At 39.2% G+C, this 25,374-nt stretch overlaps 1 long non-coding RNA gene across 1 annotated transcript in view; it reads left to right on the top strand.

Moving 5' to 3' along the window:
- The window catches only part of LOC117516130, a 199,175-nt gene extending 177,109 nt beyond the window's left edge, over positions 1-22,066 (top strand). The window contains exon 3 of the long non-coding RNA XR_004562309.1: positions 21,583-22,066. This is a non-coding gene — a long non-coding RNA (uncharacterized LOC117516130). The remainder of the gene's footprint in view (positions 1-21,582) is intronic.
- The last annotated feature ends 3,308 nt before the right edge of the window (positions 22,067-25,374 follow it).

Genomic DNA, 25,374 nt, shown 5'->3' with positions numbered 1-25,374 from the left:
CAAACAATAGAGATCTAGTATTCATGCATCAAGCTGAATTTTATAGAACTGAATGTGTCAAATTTAGTTATTTTTTACAGAAACAATAACTGTGTGTCACTAGTGGAAATAAAATCATGAAAAATAAATCGAATATAATGAACAAAATAGAACATACCTCAGAACTTCATCAAGTGTATCGAAAAATTGCCTTGCAGTGCCGATGTTGCAGACTGGCATGTCGATGATCCTCGACTTCACCCCGTGTGTTTATTAGGGATGGGTATCGATAAGATTTTATCGATACCATTATCGATTCCACTTATCGAGCTGATTCCTTATCGATACCTCTTGTGAATTTGTTGTGTACTAAAAGTAGTCTTTACAGCTTTTCTATGTCAGCGGGTCAAACAGCTTTTTCTTATCGTGCACCCGCTCTGTGGAACGGTCTTCCTGCGACCGTGACGCAGTCGGAGTCTGTGGACATTTTTAAGTCAAGCCTTAAAGCCTATTTTTATTCTCTTTCTTATGAATAGTTTTTATTTTTATCTGTTTATTCTTTTACTTCTGTTTTTAATTATGTATTTTAATTTTTTAATTTTATTTATTTATTTACATTTTTTATGTTGAACTGTTCTATGTGAGGTACCTTGAGACGGTTTTGTTGCGATTTGGCGCTTTATAAGCCGATTAAATTTAAATTAAATTGAACAACATTTTATTGAGTCTTAAAGTAAATAAATATGAAATTGGACACTGGATCCTTAAACTTTGGACATAATAAACTCTACATGGTCGATCCTTGATCTCTGGACATAAATAAAATCTGTAGTTTTTGTCAAAAGCATTTCCTTTCAGACATGGCATGAATGTCTTTCCTTATATCTGAGCTGAGCTCTTACAGCTGGCTGTGTTGTATGTCAGCATCAGTTTAATTCATAAAGAACACAAGACGTCTCATTTTGGGAAGAAAAAAAACATTTTAGTCAATTGTAGTTTATTTTCTGTTTTACAGCGTTTGGAAAGAGGTGTCATTTTACTTAAAGCTGCAATTTTGTGTCAACGGAACAGAGGGCGATTCTCGTTTCTTGACTACAACATGGCAAGAGTCCCAGTTAGTGACTGTAATCCACACAAAAGCAACTCACGATATTTTAATGGCTTTGAGAGGAGTTACGAAGCGGACTTGCCGCTTCTGAAGAGCAGCGAATCAAAGAACCATGAGCCAGTGGTTCGAAGCATTGCTTCAATGGCTCACGCATCAAAGTGGAGTCGTGCTGCAGATGATTACAGAGCCGCTGCAGACCAAACCCTGAATATCCGTAAGACTTTATTTGTACGTCCGTATGACTCTGAAACTTGGAAAATCCGTATAGGTTGACATGTATGGTCCTGACTTCATTGCAGTCACTAGTAATCAGTGGTGTTTCTGGGTAAAAACACGACTTTTTGTGTGTGTGTGTGTGTGTGTGTGTGTGTGTGTGTGTGTGTGTGTGTGTGTGTGTGTGTGTGTGTGTGTGTGTGTGTGTGTGTGTGTGTGTGTGTGTGTGTGTGTGTGTGTGTGTGTGTGTAACGACAGGGAAAATAGAAAATGTATCGGAGTAGAAGTATGCAATTAAGGTCGGAAATGTAGTGAAGTAAAAGTGAAAGTAAGCTGGATTAAAAAAAACTCAAGTAAAGTACAAAGTCTCCCAAAACGTACTTAAGTACAGTAGTGAAGTATTTTTACTTTGTTACTATACAACACTGGGCAAAACAAGCACAACCAGTTAATGATTCAGAATTCTTGCTTATCTCTGGGATCAATAAAGTTGTTTTGATGATTGTCAGACAGATAATGTATTAAGCAGTTCCAGATGAACATTGTTACCCTGTGCACTAGTGGTAGTGCAGCATAGTGTAATTGCTTATGTGTCTGTGTACAAAATGACTGTGAAATGAGCAAACAGACTTTCAACAAACTCAGCAGCAATATTCCTTGCAGGACTGGTCTCCAGATCATTAACATGTGGAGCAAATTAGTGAAAGGTAAAGGTTGTTCAAAATATAGTAAAAAAAAATAAAACAAAACACATTTTCCAGGATCTTTCCACAACCAATAGGACTAAAGATGTGATCTAAAGTTATCTATCAGATAGTCATTTGTCATTGTGTAGTATGACATCACAAAAACATTAAATTACAAAAACTTTACAAGATATTTCTAGACTCACCCCCCCAATCTGTCAGACCTCCACAGCTATTAATCACAACAGACTGATGACACATGCCTTTTCATTCTATGTTGAATGGTGCAGTACTTCATCATGGAGTCCTGCTTTATCAATTGCCAAAATTATGTTTTTGTCTTCCCAGGGGTGGTGGCCAAGTGGTTAATGTGCTTGGTTTCAGTGCGGAAGGCTCCTGGTTCAAATCCCACCCCTGCCACATTTCTCCATGTAATGTGGAGTTGCGTCAGGAAGGGCATCCGGCGTAAAATCTGTGCCAATTCAACATGCAGATCCACCTTGGATTTGCTGTGGCGACCCTGAGTGCAAACAAGGGAGCAGCCAAAGGGACTTACTATGTTTTTGTCTTCCACCATTGCACTATTTTGCAGGTGCTCTCAGCCAATCAGTGCTTGTTGGTTAGATTTAGACTAAGATGGCACCCTCAGCACTTGACGGTCGACAAATGTGCTTGAATCCACATCCTCTTTATTTTATTTATTTATTTATTTGTTGTGGGAGGAGTTAAAAAGAGCAGCAACAAAGACAGAGTTGAAATTGAAATGGTTTGGGCATATACAAAGGAGGGATGAAGGGCATATAGGGAGAAGGATGAGGATGGAGCCACCAGGCAGGAGTCGAAGAGGGAGGCCAGTGAGTAGGTTCATGGATAAGGTAGCCCAGTCTCACGCTTTTTTTTTTTCCGTTCTCCCATCATGAAGTGAGTCACATTTTCATGACACGTTTTTTTTTTTTTTTTTTTACTATTTCTAACCCTCTCCCTTTGTCTAACCCCTAACCATAACCCCCACACACCCCCCATCGCAAATTGGATTTTGTGCAATTTGTGCTCCTGTCATGCTTTTCGTGATGGTTTCACAAACCAAAACATTAATGTACCTTTCGTGATGCCATCATGAAATGGCATGAGATTGGGTTGGATACAGTGAGGAAGGACATAAAAAGAGGTGGTGTGACAGAAAAAGATGCAGAGGTCAGGACGAGATTGAGACTAATGAGCTGCTTTGATAATGCCTGAAACAAGAAAAAGAAGAGCCAAAAAGAGCTCTCAGGACAAATCAGTCAAAGGACAATCAAATCTCTGATATCTGGACAACAACCTGAGAATTCAAGCAACCAATACCAAAAGACTGCTTCAGTGGCTGACTTAGGGCTGATACTTAGGTTTATGGTGAATAGACAATATTTATTTAGCACTTTTCCACCTGATGCAGACTCTCAAACCTCTTTCCAATGATGGCTTCTGTTCACCCATTCATACAAACATTTCTTCACCAATATCAGTACGCTGCCATGCAAGGTGCTCAACTACACACTAGGAGCAACTTGGAGATTAAGAACCTTGTTCAATGTGACTTACTAGTGATTTTGTAGTCTGACGGGGATTCGACCAAAGTCACCAGATGCGACCAAAGTTGCATCTGGTCACAAGCACGACCTTGAGCCCTTTTTCCAGTGCATAGAACCTAACAGATTAGTTTTTCTTATCTAAGTCACCATTGTGTCTCTTTAAGATGGCTGAAAGTTGTTTTTTTGTTTGTTTCTTTTACTTGTTCCTGTCACTCTTCAAATTCTCCCTGGCCCACTTCCATGAGGGCCAAAGATGCCTGGCACTCTCCTGGACCTCCAGTCAGTCCAGGGCAGCTGTGATCTGGTGGAGCTCCCTGCAGATCTGCAGCATTTTGGCAGCCCCTGTTTTCTTACCCCTGCAACTCTTAATTCTGCCTTTTTACTCCAAGCCAGCTTCTGAATACTATACAAAGCAGCCGTGTGCACGGGCACAATCACTTGTACGTGCACTCATCCACACTTTTGTAAGCCCCTGAATGAGAGGAGACCAAAGGCCCGAAGCGGAGCAGGCGCCTCTCAGATGCTGAGCTTGGCTTTGCATGCCACTTGACACAGAAAGCCGCACACAAGATAACTGTTGTTTATTGTTTATGGAAGGAGCCTCTGCCACACTCCACGCTCTCTTCATTTGGAGTCTCCTGAAGGGCCACAGCCGAGAGCCGCGGAGGATGGGCAAACTGTATATGTGCTATGTGCACGCCTGTGGGTTTGTTTGTATGAGAGCATGTAAGCTTGTGTGTGCATGTACAGCGGTTATGTGCTCTTTACCTGTCTGAACAGTCATTGTTCAGTGTCTGGTGCCATTATCCTTTTGTCGTTTTTACACTGTTTGGTGTTTGCTCAGCTGGAGTCAGATCAGTGAGAAAGGGCGGGAGTCCCACTGGGATCTCACTTATAACAAAGTCAGGACAGCAAGGGAGGCGTTCTACCTCTCTGGAAGATCAACTGACAGCAGGAAGGTTCTGTTGTTGCAAATGATTAAATGCATTTCTCTTCATGACTCATCAAAGGGATATTAAAAAAAAATAGCAAAAATGTAACCCTCACGTTTCTGCTTGTTAAATATATGGTAATTCATCATCTTCTGAACAACTGAGCCCAATGCCTTAAAGGCTAATACCACTGTAATTATGTGTAATAATGGTCCTGACATATCTAAAAGCACAAAACAACAACTGACATGCACATTTAACTATGTCAGGAGCAGACACAAAGGCCACTTAAAGTTACTAAACTTTACAAAGTCTCTCACATACACACGTTTGTTAAACTTTAATTATGGTTCTTTAACTTTTTATATGCAACTTTCACAGAAAGTCGTCTTCTTCTTCTTCTTCTTTTCTTCTTCTTCTTCTTCTTCCATGGGTACCAGCCCTGGCTGGGGAAGTAAATGTGAGGCATCATTGTAAAGTGATTTGAACATCAGGTGGAAAAGCGCTAAAGAAGACAGTCCTCTTACGTCTTCTCCTTAATATAACAATGAAACAGACTGACAAAACTTTATTAATTTTATTAAACTTAAAACATTTTATTAAACTTTTCTGTTCATACGGACATAACATTTATTGTACTCCTCCTCTAAGAGGACATCTTTACAGACAGGACACTGTAAATAAAGTAAACTCTCTCTCTCTCTCTCTCTCTCTCTCTATATATATATATATATATATATATATATACACACACACACACACAAAAAGTAATTTTAAAAGTGAAAAGTGATACTTTGTTTATTGAAAATATTTCTTTACTTTCTTTGTTTTGTTTTATTATTATGATATTATTCTGATTACCAGTAATGATAATCATAGTATTTTTTTTGCAATCAGCAATTTTTATTTCCTTTTCTAAACACACACGAACAACATATGTGCAACATTATACAAAATTTCTTTTGAACTAACAGACACAAAAACCCAAGGTTTATTGCAGTCACAGCTGAAATTTTTGAATCACATACAAAATGAGAACTAAAACTGGCAAATGGTGTAAATTATTAACAGCGTAATGGATAGACATGCAAAGAAAACAGAAATACTGGCCAAGCAGATGAGAAGGATTTTAATGACCGCATGCTGAGTTATTGTCAGGGATGTGAACCAGAACCAGAATCAGGACCTTAGTGGCTTTTAATGAAGGAGCTTCAGCTTGCCCATTTGCTGTGATATTTCTCCATCTGGTTGGTGAGTCTAAAAGTAAGACACGTGCAACGGCACCCAGCAGCGAAAACCTTGCTTCCATTCATTTGTGATGATCTTCCTCTCTCGTATCAGTGAAGTTTGCAGCTTTGTATTTAAAAAAAAACAAAAAAAAAAACTTTGGCACATTAACTGCACATCAAATTGTTATCCAGTACTGTGGATAAATGAATGAGCAGTTGTCTTTGTGTGTACACCAGCTAAGCAATACATTTATTTTCTTTTTATTTGTGAAAACATCTGTAACTGACCAAATGCAGGCACGCATACGGATGTGGTGAAACACTGATAAATTTCATAATTCACAAGAGATGGAAACCGGAGCAACAGCTGGAAATGTAAAACCTGCAAGACTTACAGATGGATGCGTGAGATGACACACAGCAGAAGACCACAGGAGAAAAAAAACATGACTTAACTCAGAACAATTAGATTTCAACAAACAATGCTGTGAAACAGGGAACTTAGAGAATGGTGGGACATTCATAGGGGTTTTTGATGTGGTTAACAGTTCTATTAGGCTGTTACGAGATCCCCATTTTGCTAAGGAAGGAGGTAGAAAATGACTGACTTCTTAGCGGAGATGGAAACAAATGCTTCTCCGTGTAGAGAGATGAGCCACTTCTCCTTGTTCATTCTTTTCCTACGTGCGGGAAGGAATGAAGTGTGTACTCCTGCATGAAAGTCTTTTTTCCAGCTAATGTTCTTGTACTTGGTATTTGTATTGATCGTCTGTACCATAGTGGTGTGTGGCTGTCACTCTCACAACAGTAATGGTGTAATCTTGTGTTGTCCTCTCATTGAAAACAATGTCAGTAGATGTTCCATTGTTTGCTGTCTGCTACATACAGTCAACATGTGAATGCTATAGTTTTGAATCATGTCTCAAATTTCTGTAGAATCAGGTAATGGGCTGTAACAATGGTGGTGATCAGGACCTAAGGGAAGTTTGAAGACACGTTGCCCCAAATAGGCATCATGTGCCACCTTTTGGGAACATTTTTATTTTTTGATCATGACAAAATCTTTATTATTTTTTTATGAAATAGAAGACAATACCGCAATAACTCTTGCAATCTCCAAATGATTGTCATGTGTGACACTTAGGTAATAGGTAATCTCCTGTGTCTTTAGCTTCCCTTTTTTCTGTTCTTGACAGCTGTTTGTCCCTCCCTGGCTCACGTCATTTGATGTATGCCATGATTGCACTAAAGCTGATAGACCCACCGACCGACCTCTGCTCGTCTACCATCTGATTACAATGAAAGACTTTAAAATATGAAGTCCTCTGAAAAGTGATGTCAGTTACAATTTAGCCTGGAAGCTATCATGTGTTTTTGTTGGATTGATTTTAGGATTGTATGGCTATAAATATTGTGCTTTTATTGTGAAGGTACGCTTTCTGCAGGTAATCATATATTGCCTTGAGAATCAGCCATTTTAAAATGTCATAAAAAATAATTTTAGGGTACTGGCTCTGCCTCTCTTCTCCCCGCGTGCCGTTCTGGTTTTCAGGGGTTAAAGAATTTTGTTAAAGGGGAGCATTTAAAAGGGATATACATAAAAATTTTCTTTATTATTCTGTTTTATGCCATTGGCTGTGTAGTATTTCTTTTCCAGCAGACTATTTTGCTCACTCAGGTCTCTGCTATGTCACCGCTCACAGCTACGTGCTGACAGAAACTTGTCAGACTGCACCGAGTTCTCAGCAGTTAAAACCAACAGCAAGAGAAATTCGTTCCTAATGGTGCATGAAAGTAATGATTCACTACTGTATTATTGTTTGAACCCCTGGCAAAGGGTTTACATATTGTTTCACCACTGCACCTGAAGAAAAAACGTGTGTACATTCACACATTTGTGTTATTATTATTGTTGTTGTTATTTCTCATGCAGACAGCTTGAAGAGATCAGCTCGGTTCAGTTTGATGCGTCTCTGCTGACCTTTCTTCAAAATGTGCCATTGGTAGGCAGGAGGCAGCAGCTGGACACTGATCCGGCCTGATGGCAACAGAGTGTGAATAGCAGAGTAGCCCTGGGCGTTCTGAAAAAGTCCTGCTGACGACTGTACCGACAAGGTCGCAGCCTCTCAATGCTGCTCCGCTAAAGGAGAGCGAGAGTAAACAGGCATAATAGGGACAGACCAAAAGAGACTTGGACTGATTTCTTGTAAATAATTGCGTTCATTGTTCTCTGCCGCTGTTGGTTATGGTGACAAGCTGTTTGGTAGGCCCCTGTCTGTCTGGTGCACCCCATGAGCTTGGTGTCAACTCCTACGCCCCCGAGGGGAGCAACTTGTGCCAGGGGTGAGGATGCCAGCTCCCTGACCCGGTGGCCCCGCGTCTGACGTGCCCACGCCAGGACCAAATGGGTCCTCAGGCCAAATCCGAGGCTCTGGGCGTGCTGTGCGCACGCTGCTCCGCTGTTAAATAAAGCTGGTTCAAAGAGCACATTCCTGCCTTCAGCTCAACAGCAAAATAGCAAGCTCTTTTTCTTGTAGTGTCAGAGCAACGGACTGTTTTATTTTATTGCTTTGCCTTTATCGTGGTTGACTCTGGTACAATCTGAATGAGGGCAGTGTGTTATTAGCGTCCGTTTTTGGCAGTGGGAACAGCAGATGGCCTATTTGGAGCAGATTACCTGCACCCCTTATCTTAAGTGAAGGATTTATTCTGAGTTCTCAGATGTTACAAGAAAGTGCGTATACTTTGGAGAGAATGCGGTGCTCAACAGTTGATTTTTTTTTTCTTTCTTGTTCTTAATACAGGAAAAAAAAAACTATTTTTCATAAAATAATAAAAAAAAAACATCACTGTACTGACAATTCATATCTATTAAAGAATGTCTGTTAAAGGAAGTTATCTTTTTACAATCATAGTCATGTTAAAACATTGTTAGCAATCAGCATGCCTGAGTGTAATATTCAATTTTTGCAATACTATTATATGTAAGAAATTCTGTTTTCTACAGATTTGTTCAGGATGGAATGAATTGTCATCTATTCTTCATCAACAGATTTGATCAGGATCAGCTCAGCTAAACTGGCCATATTTCTTCAGACATTACTGTGCCCAAAAACTGGGTAAATGAGGTCTTTTTTTTTTTTTTTTTGCTATTTTGAGTGAATTTTTTTTTTTACTTTCAAATGGCTACCCTGTTGATTCTCATTAACTTCCTAAACTAATTTTTCAAAACAGGATTTCTTCCAAACTGGTTGTCAGTGGTGAGTCGAGCACATCGAACCTGAAATGCTGATAATGAAACCAGGGGCATTTTCTAACCTGAATAAAAAGAAACATCTCAACAGACAAAAATTGAGACTTATTAAAGACTAATATCTTACTAATGTTGAACTGTTTGCAGTACTAGTTTTATGTTTGCTCTGCTTCACAGTTTAAAGTGGATCCAAACAATGATTGAGTTTTACACATTAGTACATATAAGTTGAATTGTACGATAGCTTGTCTTTCCCACATTATGAAGCAAACTATAGGTTTTGTCTACAGAGCTGGTGGCTATGTGGGATACATTTTGAATGATCATAACATATAGACTGGGGTTCAATTCCAGGTGTGCTTCAGGGTACCTGATCACTTCCTTTGGACAAGACGTTTACTCTGCATCATCTCAGGCCACCCACCTTCAAATGGGTACCAGCCTTGGCTAGGGACGAAACCTCTGGTGCACTGGTATCCCATCTGGGTGGAGTCATATATTCCTATCCACTTCATGCTGTGCTATCTGGGGATAGACATTGGGCTGATGGGCTTCACGGCCTACAAGTTAAGCCTGGGAGCATGCGCTGGTCATGCATTTCACCACATGCACGACACAGCGGAACCCCCTTCTGTCCTGAGTTCACCCACCCAGGAATAAAACCATCCCCACATCTCTAAAATAACCATCTATTTGCCACAGCCAGGTGAAATGTGGCTGTCCCATTGGCCTTCTCCTGCAAACTTCTCCACATTTGTTTTAAAATGATCTCTTAATGTCCAGGTCACAAATCATCTGCGCTAAATTACAAGTCTATCTATTAACTCTCATCCGTGATGATGAGATCAGTAGGCAAACATTTTAGTGGTTTGTTGCAGGGCCTATGAAGTCATCCGCAGTCGAGATGTCCATGCAAACATTGTCACCAGTTTCAACCTGATAAGCTTGTGGTACGGAACAGAGTGACTCAGTAAAATCAGGTCTACGTTTTTGCTCTTTTGTTGTCATGTGTCATTAGCATCCAAGCTATCTGAAATGGCTAGTGATGAATAAAGTGTGAGCAATGGGTTGATTGGTACAGTGAGCCATGTTTCTCCATAAGCAGTTGAAGTAGTTTTTGTCAGAAAACAAAAGCTGAGTTCTGTGAAAACTGAGTTCTGTGCACTGGGCCTTGACCAGTAACTGGGGATGTCCAATCAAATTTTTTTGGTCCATGTAATTTAATATTGAGTATCTGGCATTACCAGTGTCGCAGACCAAATGGTTCCCCTAAAAAAATCGGTCCCCCCGATGACGCGGTTCATTGATTATCACCTCATTTCTGCTTCAAACTGCACTACAGTCATCATCTATCTCAACGACAGATATCCGAAGCTTTTGTATAACAATCATTTCCACAAAAATTCAGCATTATTTCATCATAAAAGGCGGCAGAAGCGATCAGAGCACCGGGCTAAACGATCTGTTAGCTGATGCATTCACAGCGCGTTGCACATTTCAAAGCGTGATGGAATTTCGCCTCATTTCTGCTTAAAACAGCCTTGTTTCTGCTTAAAACTGACTTTAGGGTGATTTAAGAGGTTTTACCTTTATCATCTGTTGGTTAATAATCCCATTAATAAATTTGATTGCTTTGGGTGAAAAGACTCCATCTCAGACATGCTGCTGTGGTCCGAAATGACGCACGCGCAGATACATTTATGTTTTAATTGTGACCTGCCAAGGGACTGCAGATGTAAATTAGCTTTGAGCTAACTGTGGTACAATGCATCAAATGGAAACATTTATCTTCTTTATTGTACATGGTCCCTTTACAGATAAATTAATAAAAAAAAAAAATAAAAAAAATGAGGACCGATTTTTAGGGGCGGAATGTTTGGTCTGTGACACTGGGTCCATATCCAGTACTTGTATTTTCCTAGAAAGTACACTTGAACATGGAACATTGCAAATCCATTAAAGTCGGCTGAGTGTGTATACTTGACAACTGAATAGTCTTGGAATAATGCATTAAGGAAAAAAACGACTTCAAAGAAAGCAGATGTGATTACAGTGTTTTGATCGTTACCATTAGGTGTTAGTAATGTTAGTTAAATGAAGGTTGCAGTACACATTTGTGTCAGTTAGTGACAGTAATGCACCAAAAGGGCACCAACCACCAATGAACTCCATGGAAGAAGAGGACAAAATGGTACTTGACGAAGACAAAGCTGAACAGTAAAAATATCTAGTGTGAGGATGCAAATTACCAAGAGTGAAGCGTATTAGGAAAAGTCACACAACAATAGATGGTTTGATGCCACCAGTTAGCCTTAAGCTAACGGGAAATGTCAATGGAAATTCACATGCTTTTAAACAAAGATTTGGACAATACATTGAAGCCATCAGACTTGAAGTCAGATAAGGAACTCGGTGTGCCCCTTCCAAATGAAACCACAGTCTGAACGGGGTGAGACTTGTGGTTAGCTAAGTTGATACCAATCAATTTAGGAATACCCTTACTTGACGAGGATGACAATCTTGGAGATGGGATTGGGGCATCCCCACCAGCAGCAAAACCAGGAATGTGACGTTTTGACCAATCCTGGCTGAAGAAGAGCTTGGAAGTTGGACAAACAAAAATACAAGAACACCCACAGAACATGAAATGCAGAAAATGTATCCATAATAACCATCTTTTTGTTGTGTCTTAGGAAGGCTGTACTGGTATCTTGAGTTTCAAGTGGAGCTTTCTTTGCATTATTGCTTCTCATTAGAAGTTTACAAAAAAATGGGCCGTGGGAATTGACCCAGCCCAACTCAATATCATCTGTACCTTGTAATGAAAGAGCCTCACTGACATCATGTGCTTTTGAGTGTGGGTCTCTGGTAACAGTGCTGTGCAGCCCCTCAAAATACCAGTGGCTAAGTGGAACACACAAGCTGAGCTCGCCAATGGAAGTCAGATGCTTTCGGGCGCTTTCTTACCATCTAAAGTCACCCCCTTGCCTTTCTTCATCCGCTGATCGGTTTAGGAGACGCAGACTGAGGGGCCTCCACTCGGGCTGTGTCTGACTTTACTGTATGGTAAATGTCAGAAAATAAATGCAGCCCTTGTAACAAAGTGGAATTGGATCTAATCTGCCCCAGGCCGCTGTGTTTGATCTTCCAGTCGTTCAGTAGAGCAACCCCCGTCTTGAGAAAAGAAAAAAACTCGACAGCACATTCAGGATGTTATGGTATTTGGCCGTATAATAATCTGACGTCACGGTGGGGGGAAAACTGCTTTCATATGTTGTTTGACATTATGAAAACCGTAGGTCATGTATCCGTACACTGCTCACATTCATACATTCATTCACATCTTTCTTACTCCTGCTCCCCCCCACCCCCCCACACACACTTGTATTTATTTTCTTTCAAGCAGAAATGGTAACCACGTTCATACAATGAGTTTGTTTCTTTTGGTTTCATATTGTGTACATTATCCTGTTGAGTACTTGCATCTGTGGTGCATTCCAGCAGTGCAAAGGAAAATGGGAATTTCTAACCCAACAGATGAAATCTGATACAATGCTTGGATTTAATGGAGCTTTTATACGACTCTGAAGATCATCCTGTTGTGATGAACATGCACTTCATGTGAATGATAAGAAGAATTGTAGGTGGGGGAATCTTTTATCACGTCTGAGGTCAGTCATTCCACCACAATGGAGCGGAGATCAAAGACGAAAGGGAACAAAACCACAGAGGCCTTCAGGTAGTATAGCAGTTCAACTGGAAGTATGAAACACCCGCCCACACACATTTACTTTCCCAGATAGTGTAGGATGATCCCCGGCAATGTGAAACTAAAACCTGTTATGTGTTAGATTTAATCAAACATTTCAGATCCATCATTGAGCGGTTTGTGCTACAGTCACACTGGAAAACATTATTGTCACTACACTTTACTGATTATAATATCATCAGACTCTTTTTCTGATTTTGTTTTGCATGTGTGACAATTCTTTGTTGTGCTTTGTTTAAATTAATATTTGCTGTTAATAGTTTGGGTGAAACCTGGTCTGGTCTGCTTCATGTTTCTTTTTCCAGAAACAGCTGAGTGAGTTTTTCCATGGCTCGCTGGGGGTGGTGGTGTTCTAGACCTTAAGTGTACATCACACTATGATGGATTGAGGAAACGTATGAGTAATGTATGCAAAATTTTGATATCCATTTCTGCCCATATTTGTTCTGTACATGTCCATTTCTCATTTGGTCAATGTGGTCCTTTTTAGCTCATGGCCGGCGAGTCCATCAGAAAGTTTTGTGCATGCTCAAATCTTTGAGCGGACATCAGACAGCTAGCTCTCCTGGTGGTTGCACGTTTGTTCACCATTTTGTCCTGTACTTTTTTGTTACTTCTGCATGTGTTCATATCCTGTGGTTGTCCGATGCTTCAGACGGGGTTTCTAATTGGCCAAAGCTCTGGTGCGGGGTGTGAATTCAGCACAAGGGGAGAGAGGACAGTTCCCAATGCAGCACCATGCACAGTGGAGAGCGCGCTCGCTGTGGGTGCACCGACACAGTGAGACAGTTTCACATCATGATTACCGAGCTAACCGGATTATAGCCACATTTGTGTTCAGACCTCAGTGAATCCTGATCAATTCTGGCGCATGTATATTCCCCCCAGCGCATGTATATGTCTTGAAACTGGGACAGTCATTCTTGTGCATGTGGCTCTTTGTGTTGCCAGTTGATATGTGACATTATCTGTCCCTCAGAGCCCCAAAGCCACCACAGACCAATCAATCAATTCAATCAATTTTTTTTTTTTTATATAGCGCCAAATCACAACAAACAGTTGCCCCAAGGCGCTTTATATTGTAAGGCAAGGCCATACAATAATTATGTAAAACCCCAACGGTCAAAACGACCCCCTGTGAGCAAGCACTTGGCTACAGTGGGAAGGAAAAACTCCCTTTTAACAGGAAGAAACCTCCAGCAGAACCAGGCTCAGGGAGGGGCAGTCTTCTGCTGGGACTGGTTGGGGCTGAGGGAGAGAACCAGGAAAAAGACATGCTGTGGAGGGGAGCAGAGATCGATCACTAATGATTAAATGCAGAGTGGTGCATACAGAGCAAAAAGAGAAAGAAACAGTGCATCATGGGAACCCCCCAGCAGTCTACGTCTATAGCAGCATAACTAAGGGATGGTTCAGGGTCACCTGATCCAGCCCTAACTATAAGCTTTAGCAAAAAGGAAAGTTTTAAGCCTAATCTTAAAAGTAGAGAGGGTGTCTGTCTCCCTGATCTGAATTGGGAGCTGGTTCCACAGGAGAGGAGCCTGAAAGCTGAAGGCTCTGTCTCCCATTCTACTCTTACAAACCCTAGGAACTACAAGTAAGCCTGCAGTCTGAGAGCGAAGCGCTCTATTGGGGTGATATGGTACTACGAGGTCCCTAAGATAAGATGGGACCTGATTATTCAAAACCTTATAAGTAAGAAGGAGAATTTTAAATTCTATTCTAGAATTAACAGGAAGCCAATGAAGAGAGGCCAATATGGGTGAGATATGCTCTCTCCTTCTAGTCCCTGTCAGTACTCTAGCTGCAGCATTTTGAATTAACTGAAGGCTTTTTAGGGAACTTTTAGGACAACCTGATAATAATGAATTACAATAGTCCAGCCTAGAGGAAATAAATGCATGAATTAGTTTTTCAGCATCACTCTGAGACAAGACCTTTCTAATTTTAGAGATATTGCGTAAATGCAAAAAAGCAGTCCTACATATTTGTTTAATATGCGCTTTGAATGACATATCCTGATCAAAAATGACTCCAAGATTTCTCACAGTATTACTAGAGGTCAGGGTAATGCCATCCAGAGTAAGGATCTGGTTAGACACCATGTTTCTAAGATTTGTGGGGCCAAGTACAATAACTTCAGTTTTATCTGAGTTTAAAAGCAGGAAATTAGAGGTCATCCATCAAAAAGTAAATGAGTCCACCCACCACTTTAATCATATTTTAGATCTTGTTCTGACTTATGGTATGGAAATAGAAGACTTAACAGTATTCCCTGAAAACTCCCTTTTGTCTGATCATTTTTTAATAACATTTACATTTACCCTGATGGACTACCCTGCAGTGGGGAATAAGTTTCATTACACTAGAAGTCTTTCAGAAAGCGCTGTAACTAGGTTTAAGGATATGATTCCTTCTTTATGTTCTCTAATGTCATATACCAACACAGAGCAGAGTAGCTACCTAAACTCTGTAAGGGAGTTAGAGTATCTTGTCAATAGTTTTACATCCTCATTGAAGACAACTTTGGATGCTGTAGCTCCTCTGAAAAAGAGAGCTTTAAATCAGAAGTGTCTGACTCCGTGGTATAACTCACAAACTCGTAGCTTAAAGCAGATAACCCGTAAGTTGGAGAGGAAATGGCGTCTCACTAATTTAGAAGATCTTCACTTAGCCTGGAAAAAGAGTTTGTTGCTCTATAAGAAAGCCCTTCGTGAAGCTAGGACATCTTTCTACTCATCACTAATTGAAGAAAATAAGAACAACCCCAGGTTTCTTTTCAGCACTGTAGCCAGGCTGACAAAGAGTCAGAGCTCTATTGAGCTGAGTATTCCATTAACTTTAACTAGTAATGACTTCATGACTTTCTTTGCTAACAAAATTTTGACTATTAGAGAAAAAATTACTCATAACCATCCCAAAGATGTATCGTTATCTTTGGCTGCTTTCAGTGATGCCGGTATTTGGTTAGACTCTTTCTCTCCGATTGTTCTGTCTGAGTTATTTTCATTAGTTACTTCATCCAAACCATCAACATGCTTATTAGACCCCATTCCTGCCAGGCTGCTCAAGGAAGTCCTACCATTATTTAATGCTTCAATCTTAAATATGATCAATCTATCTTTGTTAGTTGGTTATGTACCACAGGCCTTTAAGGTGGCAGTAATTAAACCATTACTTAAAAAGCCATCACTTGACCCAGCTATCTTAGCTAATTATAGGCCAATCTCCAACCTTCCTTTTCTCTCAAAGATTCTTGAGAGGGTAGTTGTAAAACAGCTAACTGATCACCTGCAGAGGAATGGTCTATTTGAAGAGTTTCAGTCAGGTTTTAGAATTCATCATAGTACAGAAACAGCATTAGTGAAGGTTACAAATGATCTTCTTATGGCTTCGGACAGTGGACTTATCTCTGTGCTTGTTCTGTTGGACCTCAGTGCTGCTTTTGATACTGTTGACCATAAAATTTTATTACAGAGATTAGAGCATGTCATAGGTATTAAAGGCATTGCGCTGCGGTGGTTTGAATCATATTTGTCTAATAGATTACAGTTTGTTCATGTAAATGGGGAATCTTCTTCACAGACTAAAGTTAATTATGGAGTTCCACAAGGTTCTGTGCTAGGACCAATTTTATTCACTTTATACATGCTTCCCTTGGGCAGTATTATTAGACGGTATTGCTTAAATTTTCATTGTTACGCAGATGATACCCAGCTTTATCTATCCATGAAGCCAGAGGATACGCACCAATTAGCTAAACTGCAGGATTGTCTTACAGACATAAAGACATGGATGACCTCTAATTTCCTGCTTTTAAACTCAGATAAAACTGAAGTTATTGTACTTGGCCCCACAAATCTTAGAAGCATGGTGTCTAACCAGATCGTTACTCTGGATGGCATTTCCCTGATCTCTAGTAATACTGTGAGAAATCTTGGAGTTATTTTTGATCAGGATATGTCATTCAAAGCGCATATTAAACAAATATGTAGGACTGCCTTTTTGCATTTACGCAATATCTCTAAAATCAGAAAGGTCTTGTCTCAGAGTGATGCTGAAAAACTAATTCATGCATTTATTTCCTCTAGGCTGGACTATTGTAATTCATTATTATCAGGTTGTCCTAAAGGTTCCCTAAAAAGCCTTCAGTTGGTTCAGAATGCTGCAGCTAGAGTACTGACGGGGACTAGCAGGAGAGAGCATATCTCACCCGTGTTGGCCTCCCTTCATTGGCTTCCTGTTAATGCTAGAATAGAATTTAAAATTCTTCTTCTTACTTATAAGGTTTTGAATAATCAGGTCCCATCTTATCTTAGGGACCTCGTAGTACCATATTACCCCATTAGAGCGCTTCGCTCTCAGACTGCGGGCTTACTTGTAGTTCCTAGGGTTTGTAAGAGTAGAATGGGAGGCAGAGCCTTCAGCTTTCAGGCTCCTCTCCTGTGGAACCAGCTCCCAATTCAGATCAGGGAGACAGATACCCTCTCTACTTTTAAGATTAGGCTTAAAACTTTCCTTTTCGCTAAGGCTTATAGTTAGGGCTGGATCGGGTGACCCTGGACCATCCCTTGGTTATGTTGCTTTAGACGTAGACTGTGTTTCATAATTATTGTATGGCCTTGCCTTGCAATGTGGAGCGCCTTGGGGCAACTGTTTGTTGTGATTTGGCGCTATACAAGAAAAAAGTTGATTGATTGATTGATCCATGTCTTTATGTCTGTAAGACAATCCTGCAGTTTAGCTAATTGGTGTGTGTCCTCTGGCTTCATGGATAGATAAAGCTGGGTATCATCTGCGTAACAATGAAAATTTAAGCAATACCGTCTAATAATACTGCCTAAGGGAAGCATGTATAAAGTGAATAAAATTGGTCCTAGCACAGAACCTTGTGGAACTCCATAATTAACTTTAGTCTGTGAAGAAGATTCCCCATTTACATGAACAAATTGTAATCTATTAGACAAATATGATTCAAACCACCGCAGCGCAGTGCCTTTAATACCTATGGCATGCTCTAATCTCTGTAATAAAATTTTATGGTCAACAGTATCAAAAGCAGCACTGAGGTCTAACAGAACAAGCACAGAGATGAGTCCACTGTCCGAGGCCATAAGAAGATCATTTGTAACCTTCACTAATGCTGTTTCTGTACTATGATGAATTCTTAAACCTGACTGAAACTCTTCAAATAGACCATTCCTCTGCAGATGATCAGTTAGCTGTTTTACAACTACCCTTTCAAGAATTTTTTAGAGAAAAGGAAGGTTGGAGATTGGCCTATAATTAGCTAAGATAGCTGGGTCAAGTGATGGCTTTTTAAGTAATGGTTTAATTACTGCCACCTTAAAAGCCTGTGGTACATAGCCAACTAACAAAGATAGATTGATCATATTTAAGATCGAAGCATTAAATAATGGTAGGGCTTCCTTGAGCAGCCTGGTAGGAATGGGGTCTAATAGACATGTTGATGGTTTGGATGAAGTAACTAATGAAAATAACTCAGACAGAACAATCGGAGAGAAAGAGTCTAACCAAATACCGGCATCACTGAAAGCAGCCAAAGATAACGATATGTCTTTGGGATGGTTATGAGTAATTTTTTCTCTAATAGTTAAAATTTTGTTAGCAAAGAAAGTCATGAAGTCATTACTAGTTAAAGTTAATGGAATACTCAGCTCAATAGAGCTCTGACTCTTTGTCAGCCTGGCTACAGTGCTGAAAAGAAACCTGGGGTTGTTCTTATTTTCTTCAATTAGTGATGAGTAGAAAGATGTCCTAGCTTTACGGAGGGCTTTTTTATAGAGCAACAGACTCTTTTTCCAGGCTAAGTGAAGATCTTCTAAATTAGTGAGACGCCATTTCCTCTCCAACTTACGGGTTATCTGCTTTAAGCTACGAGTTTGTGAGTTATACCACGGAGTCAGGCACTTCTGATTTAAAGCTCTCTTTTTCAGAGGCGCTACAGCATCCAAAGTTGTCTTCAATGAGGATGTAAAACTATTGACGAGATACTCTATCTCACTTACAGAGTTTAGGTAGCTACTCTGCACTGTGTTGGTATATGGCATTAGAGAACATAAAGAAGGAATCATATCCTTAAACCTAGTTACAGCGCTTTCTGAAAGACTTCTAGTGTAATGAAACTTATTCCCCACTGCTGGGTAGTCCATCAGAGTAAATGTAAATGTTATTAAGAAATGATCAGACAGAAGGGAGTTTTCAGGGAATACTGTTAAGTCTTCTATTTCCATACCATAAGTCAGAACAAGATCTAAGATATGATTAAAGTGGTGGGTGGACTCATTTACATTTTGAGCAAAGCCAATAGAGTCTAATAATAGATTAAATGCAGTGTTGAGGCTGTCATTCTCAGCATCTGTGTGGATGTTAAAATCACCCACTATAATTATCTTATCTGAGCTAAGCACTAAGTCAGACAAAAGGTCTGAAAATTCACAGAGAAACTCACAGTGTCGACCAGGTGGACGATAGATAATAACAAAACTGGTTTTTGGGACTTCCAATTTGGATGGACAAGACTAAGAGTCAAGCTTTCAAATGAATTAAAGCTCTGTCTGGGTTTTTGATTAATTAATAAGCTGGAATGGAAGATTGCTGCTAATCCTCCGCCTCGGCCCGTGCTACGAGCATTCTGACAGTTAGTGTGACTCGGGGGTGTTGACTCATTTAAACTAACATATTCATCCTGCTGTAACCAGGTTTCTGTAAGGCAGAATAAATCAATATGTTGATCAATTATTATATCATTTACAAACAGGGACTTAGAAGAGAGAGACCTAATGTTTAATAGACCACATTTAACTGTTTTAGTCTGTGGTGCACGAAGGTGCCATATTATTTTTTCTTTTTGAATTTTTATGCTTAAATAGATTTTTGCTGGTTATTGGTGGTGGACCAATGGATTAAGTAATATTTGCCACTGGAAAAATGATTTAAGTCTGTTACTTATCGGTGTACTCAAACCGTCATAGTCTGAAAACATTGCTGCTCTTGTGTAGTGCCTCTGGGCAACTTATGTTGTGAGTTTGTGTGACATAACATAAATTTATTATCTTGAAATATAACCATGAAATTGTTTCTTGAAAAAAATACAGAATTTCACATACAATGGGTTTTCAAAACATTTGTCATATTTGCATTTTGAATTACACCTCAAACCAGGGTGAACCGTGAAGTAAAGTCAAAAACAGCAGAAAAGAGACACTCTCATAAACCACAGTAGGTTGGGGACTGGATAAAAGATAACTATAAAAAAAACAACAGAAAAAACAAAATCTGCACATCAAAAAAAATCTCCTCTGCATAGCATTTATTTCCGTTGTGTGATGTTTCCCAGACTCGTTTGTCAGGCTGCGTTCATTTTCACATACTAAGCTGGAAATTCTCTGTTGCCAGCCTCACCAAGACAAGTGCCTCATTAAACAACATCGAAAAGCCTAGAAATTGGTGGAATTCCTGTAAAAACCTCCTGAGTAATTAAATTAACTAATTCAGAGTTGATTTGGAAAAGTTTGGATATACTGAAGGGCCTAAATAATGAATCATTGCCATCCTAGCAAGAAACAAACAAAAAAAAAATATGCAAAGTCTTCAGGAGCACAACTTTGGCTCTCCACGTCAGGTTCTTCCTTAAGAGCAATTTGAAAAGATCAATGTTATCATATATAACTGTACATGAGAAGCTTGGCACCACACCGACTTACTTCAAGGAAGGTGACCCAAATGAACACCCAGAAATGAATGAACTTGGAAATGATGGAGTTAGAGGCATCAGATGGAAATGTGGCTTTAAAATGTTGACACAATCGGGATCTTAAGAATACACCTTGGGTATGGTTTTGTCTGGCATTTCAGAATTTTATTATTAGAGTGTAAGGTGACAACTACAGTACCAGTCAGAAGTTTGGACACACTTTCCCTTTACGTAAGATGACATTCATTGAGTATTATTTTGTGAAGAACCTCAGCTGTGACATTTTGGTGATGTGGCATCATCCAGCACACAGGTCATTGAGTGGAGAAGGCCAAGACCATGCCCAAATTTCACCAGACTGTGGCAGATAAATGTTTACTTATGAGAGGTGGTGATTGACCTGTTTGTCTGCCTGGGTGGTTGCCATCCAGGACCTGGGGGTTTCTGTGCTATGGTGGATATGTAAACCCGCAGCATCAGTGTGTGCGCCCTGATTGTATGGTCTGTTTCTATCTTTCACTTTCACATATTTCAAATTAATTATTTCTCTTATTTCCCTTCACATCCTAGTACTCCAATACATAATTTACAAGATAGGAAAGTATGAAATACAGTTTGTGAATCTCAATTTTTGAGTTAAAAAAAAAAAAAAGGGTCCATCTGATGTGCCTATGTTGTAATTTGCCTACTTTGGCACTTCACAGGCAAAAACAATAAATTAAATTGGAGAAAATTGGCAGTATGTAGCACATGGTCCAAATGCTGCAGTTTCCTGAGCTTCCTTCCTCATCGTGCGTAATCTTGTACCTCCCTTTCACATCCTTTTGCCCCCTCCAGTGGAACTAGAAAATCAATCTGCTGCAATACACACTGTCAAACAATAATGTGGACTCTGGTCTACCCCATCTATAGGACCAGATGTGACTGAGTAGAGATCTACTCTTGCCTGTTTGAAAATACGGCCTTAATTAGTTGGTGCAGAGCTCCCACAAACCCTCAGCTTTATACACACATGCCTGTACTCACATCCCTATTTTACCAGCTAAATTAAAGTCACATTTCAGTACACCCTGAATGGGATTTTTCAGTAAATACAGCTTTGTTTCCTTAGCCTTTCCTTTTCAGATCCCACCATCGGGAAGCCCCCGTCAGAAGTCTGCTTTGTGCTTTCCCGAGCCCATTCTCACCAACCAGCCCGACTGGAGGTGATGAGGTGGATGAAGTTGTAGAAGTCAACGCATGGCAGTCATATGTAACCGAGGCCGCTGTGTGATGTGGGAAACATTAGTGTACAGCCTCAGCAGAAGCATGAAGGCACACGCGGGGTGTGCGGCTCGAACAAATAAGGCTCTCTGTGTTTTGCAGTGAATACCTCTGCAGCCTTATTACTAGTTTGAAGTGTGGTCTGCTGGCGATGACATCAATGACCAACAGAGTGCTCTGGTTTCCTCTTCAGGCTTGGAAACTGCTACTTTGAACTTCAACAACTTCTCCCTTCATTCCTTATAGCTATAGACACTATATCTGTATTCATTTTCATTGTCAATACTGATTATTTGTAATCAAGGAGACTGATAATCGAGATTTGGAGCAGCATATACATTTGGTGTAAAAAACAAAACAAAAAAACACACAAAATGGGTTTTGAATGCCTTTTAGCCATGCTTTGTTATATTTGGCATATTCATTTAATTTGTTTATTGACATATTTTTGTTAGTGGTTTTTATCTGGGCAGAAATACTGTTTCACAGGTATCAACCACTGTGCCATCATGAGCTGTTGTCTGCCATTACCAAATACACCAAGAAGTAAAAAATAAGTCCCTTCGGCTGCTCCCTTGTTTGCACTCAGGGTCGTCACAGCAAATCCAAGGTGGATCTGCATGTTGAATTGGCACAGGTTTTACGTCGGATGCCCTTCCTGACGCAACTCCACATTACATGGAGAAATGTGGCAGGGGTGGGATTTGAACCCGGAGCCTTCTGAACTGAAACCAAGCGCATTAACCACTTGGCCACCACCCCTGCTCCCCAAGAAGTAATGTCAAATAGCTTGTGTAAATTAGATGTAAACTCAACAAGTTGAATCCATTCAAGTCTGGGAGCATGCGCTAGTGCTTTGAATCACCTGGAATTGTGTTAGGTTCTGGATGGCAACCACCAAAGCAGGCATCCAATAATACAGCCTGATGATATGAATTCCTCTTTACACAACATTAATTACATGGCCCTGTCAACTCTGTCTTAATAAGATTTAACTGTTTTCATGACGTATACATTTGCATCATTTCATGATCTGTTTCAATTATGTACCTTTCTTGGTTCATAATTTGAAATTGGGATGTGAAAACAGCTCTCTGACTCCAGGAGGTCTGAGTGGATTGATGGGATGTAGTCTGATCTATTCCATTCGAGGAGAAGGGTTTCCTAACAGGTTTCTTTGTACATCCTTTTCCCAGCCCAGTACTAGGGGAGCTACAGCCACTACTTTTGCACCCACCCACCCCCCACCCCCAGGACTAAACCAATCCAATTTTTTTAGGCTCCTTAGATGACCCCAAAACACAATCAGGATGTTCCCAAAAATAAAAACTGGCCTCAAGCCAGTTATCCAAGATGGATGCCAAAATAGGGTTTTTATTCTCACTAAAACACCTTTAAACAACATATAAACAACTTCCTACTATGTATTTTAATAAGGGTCTATTGGCGGTCATTTTGGATGCCATTTTTAATGAATGAATGAATGATTTTATTCAGCACGCACGCACAGACAAAATCTCTCATTTACAAAACAAGTCAAGAGAAAACAAAAATTAAAACATAAAGAACAAAACTCAAACAATTTACCAATTTAGTATGGCTGAAAGGGTGTGGGCAGAAGCAAAAGCTTATAAACGCCCACCCCGTACATCAGTTTCTGTGTTCAAACAAAAAATAAACACAAAAAACAATTACCAGTCAGCAGTGTAATGCAGTGAAACATACAAAGTAATACAACAGACAAACAAAGAAAAAAATAGCCACACAGTCAGTTTACTTAATTACGCAAACTATAACAAGTTAATGTATTATTTTTATACAGTCTTTTAAAACAAGCCAATGTACTGGATACTTTAATACAATCTAAACAATCATTCCACACTCTAACACCCTTTATAGAAGCAGTAGTTCGAATCTTTCTTCTATCAAACACCAAAGTTCCACGCAAATTATAACTGGACTCTCTCATTTTAAACAGCTCTTGGACACGATGAGGCAAGAGTCCATTTTTAACTTTATATATTATCTGTATTGTAAAATAATCAACCAAGTCATAAAATTTCAAAAACTGAAGAAGAACAAACTGAATTGGTTGCTTCACGATATGTTTTTTACTTATCACTCTTATAGCTTTTTTTTTGTAACAGAAATATTGGATTAGTATTTATTTTATATGTATTTCCCCAAACTTTAATGCAGTAAGTCATATAAGGGACAAGTAATGAGTGATACAATGAAACCAACAGATGTTGGGGGAGAAAGTATTGTACTTTGTATAGGATAGCAATAACTTTTGATATTTTGGACTCGATATGTTTTATGAGTTTACCAACTAAGCTTGTCATCAACAACAACTCCAAGAAATTTAGTTTGTGATACAATTTCAATTTTAATACCATTCAACAATAATTTACTGCTTAAATTTCTAGGCTTATTTCCAAACATAATGCACTTAGTTTTAGCAAAATGAAGTGATAATTTATTAGAGTCAAACCTAGTATTTAAATTTTTGCGGTTCCCTCTCCACCAAGTCCAAGAGCTGTCTCAAATTATCTCCACTACCAATCACAGTTGTATCATCAGCAAACAAAATACAACTCAAAGACTTAGAAACCAAACCTATATCATTAATATACAGCAAAAACAATAATGGCCCGAGAACTGAACCCTGGGGCATGCCACATGTAATCCTCAAAAATTCTGATTTTATCCCACCAAGGTGAATACACTGATATCTATTACGTAAATAACTAGCTATCCAGTTAAACGTCAGTCCTCTAATACCATACATCTGTAATTTTTCCAATAATACGGTATGATCAATCGTATCAAATGCTTTCTGTAAATCAAAAAAACCCCAACAGTGTATTGCTTCTTCTCTATTGCATTTGTAACTTGTTCCACAAAATCTGTTAAAGAAGTTGTTCGATTTTTTTCTGAAAGCATACTGCTGTTCGTTAAGTATATGATGTTTTTCTATAAAATCATTCAACCTCTTTACAAATATTTTTTCCAGAATTTTAGAAAATTGTGGTAACAGAGATTGGCCTATAATTTGAAAAAACGTGTTTATTGCCAGATTTAAACAGTGGTATCACCTTAGCAATTTTAATTCTGGAGGGAAATTTCCCAGTCATAAGTGACAGGTTACAAATATATGTTAAGGGTTTGATAATACTGTCAATAATGTTCAAAACCATATCAAAGCTATCAGTGTCAGTGGATTTTTTTCCCCTTAATTTTATGAACTATGTTAAAAATTTCTTTTTCATCAGTTTCTCTAATAAACATTGAATCCTGAATTTTATTAATTAATTTACAGTTGTCCATAGAACACTTTGCCATAGTTCCAATTGAATTTGATAAATTTTTACCAGCATTAACAAAATAATCACTAAAATAATCAGCAATAATTTTATTTCCTTTTACAATTTTATCAGTCTATATAAAAGTAAGATGGATAATCTTTAACAACTTTTTTCTTTTAATGATTTCCCCAAGAGCTTCCAGGTTCCCCTAATGTTAGTTATATTTTTCTCCAACAAATCACAGTAATACTGCTTCTTACACAATCGCATAATGTTTGTTAATTGATTTTTATATGTCTTATATTTCCTATCGGCTTCATTAGTTCTAAATTTTAAAAACTGCTTA

Source organism: Thalassophryne amazonica, chromosome 8, assembly GCF_902500255.1.
Source record: "Thalassophryne amazonica chromosome 8, fThaAma1.1, whole genome shotgun sequence".
In the NCBI taxonomy this organism is placed as follows: domain Eukaryota; kingdom Metazoa; phylum Chordata; class Actinopteri; order Batrachoidiformes; family Batrachoididae; genus Thalassophryne; species Thalassophryne amazonica.
This window is presented reverse-complemented; position numbering and strand designations above follow the sequence as displayed.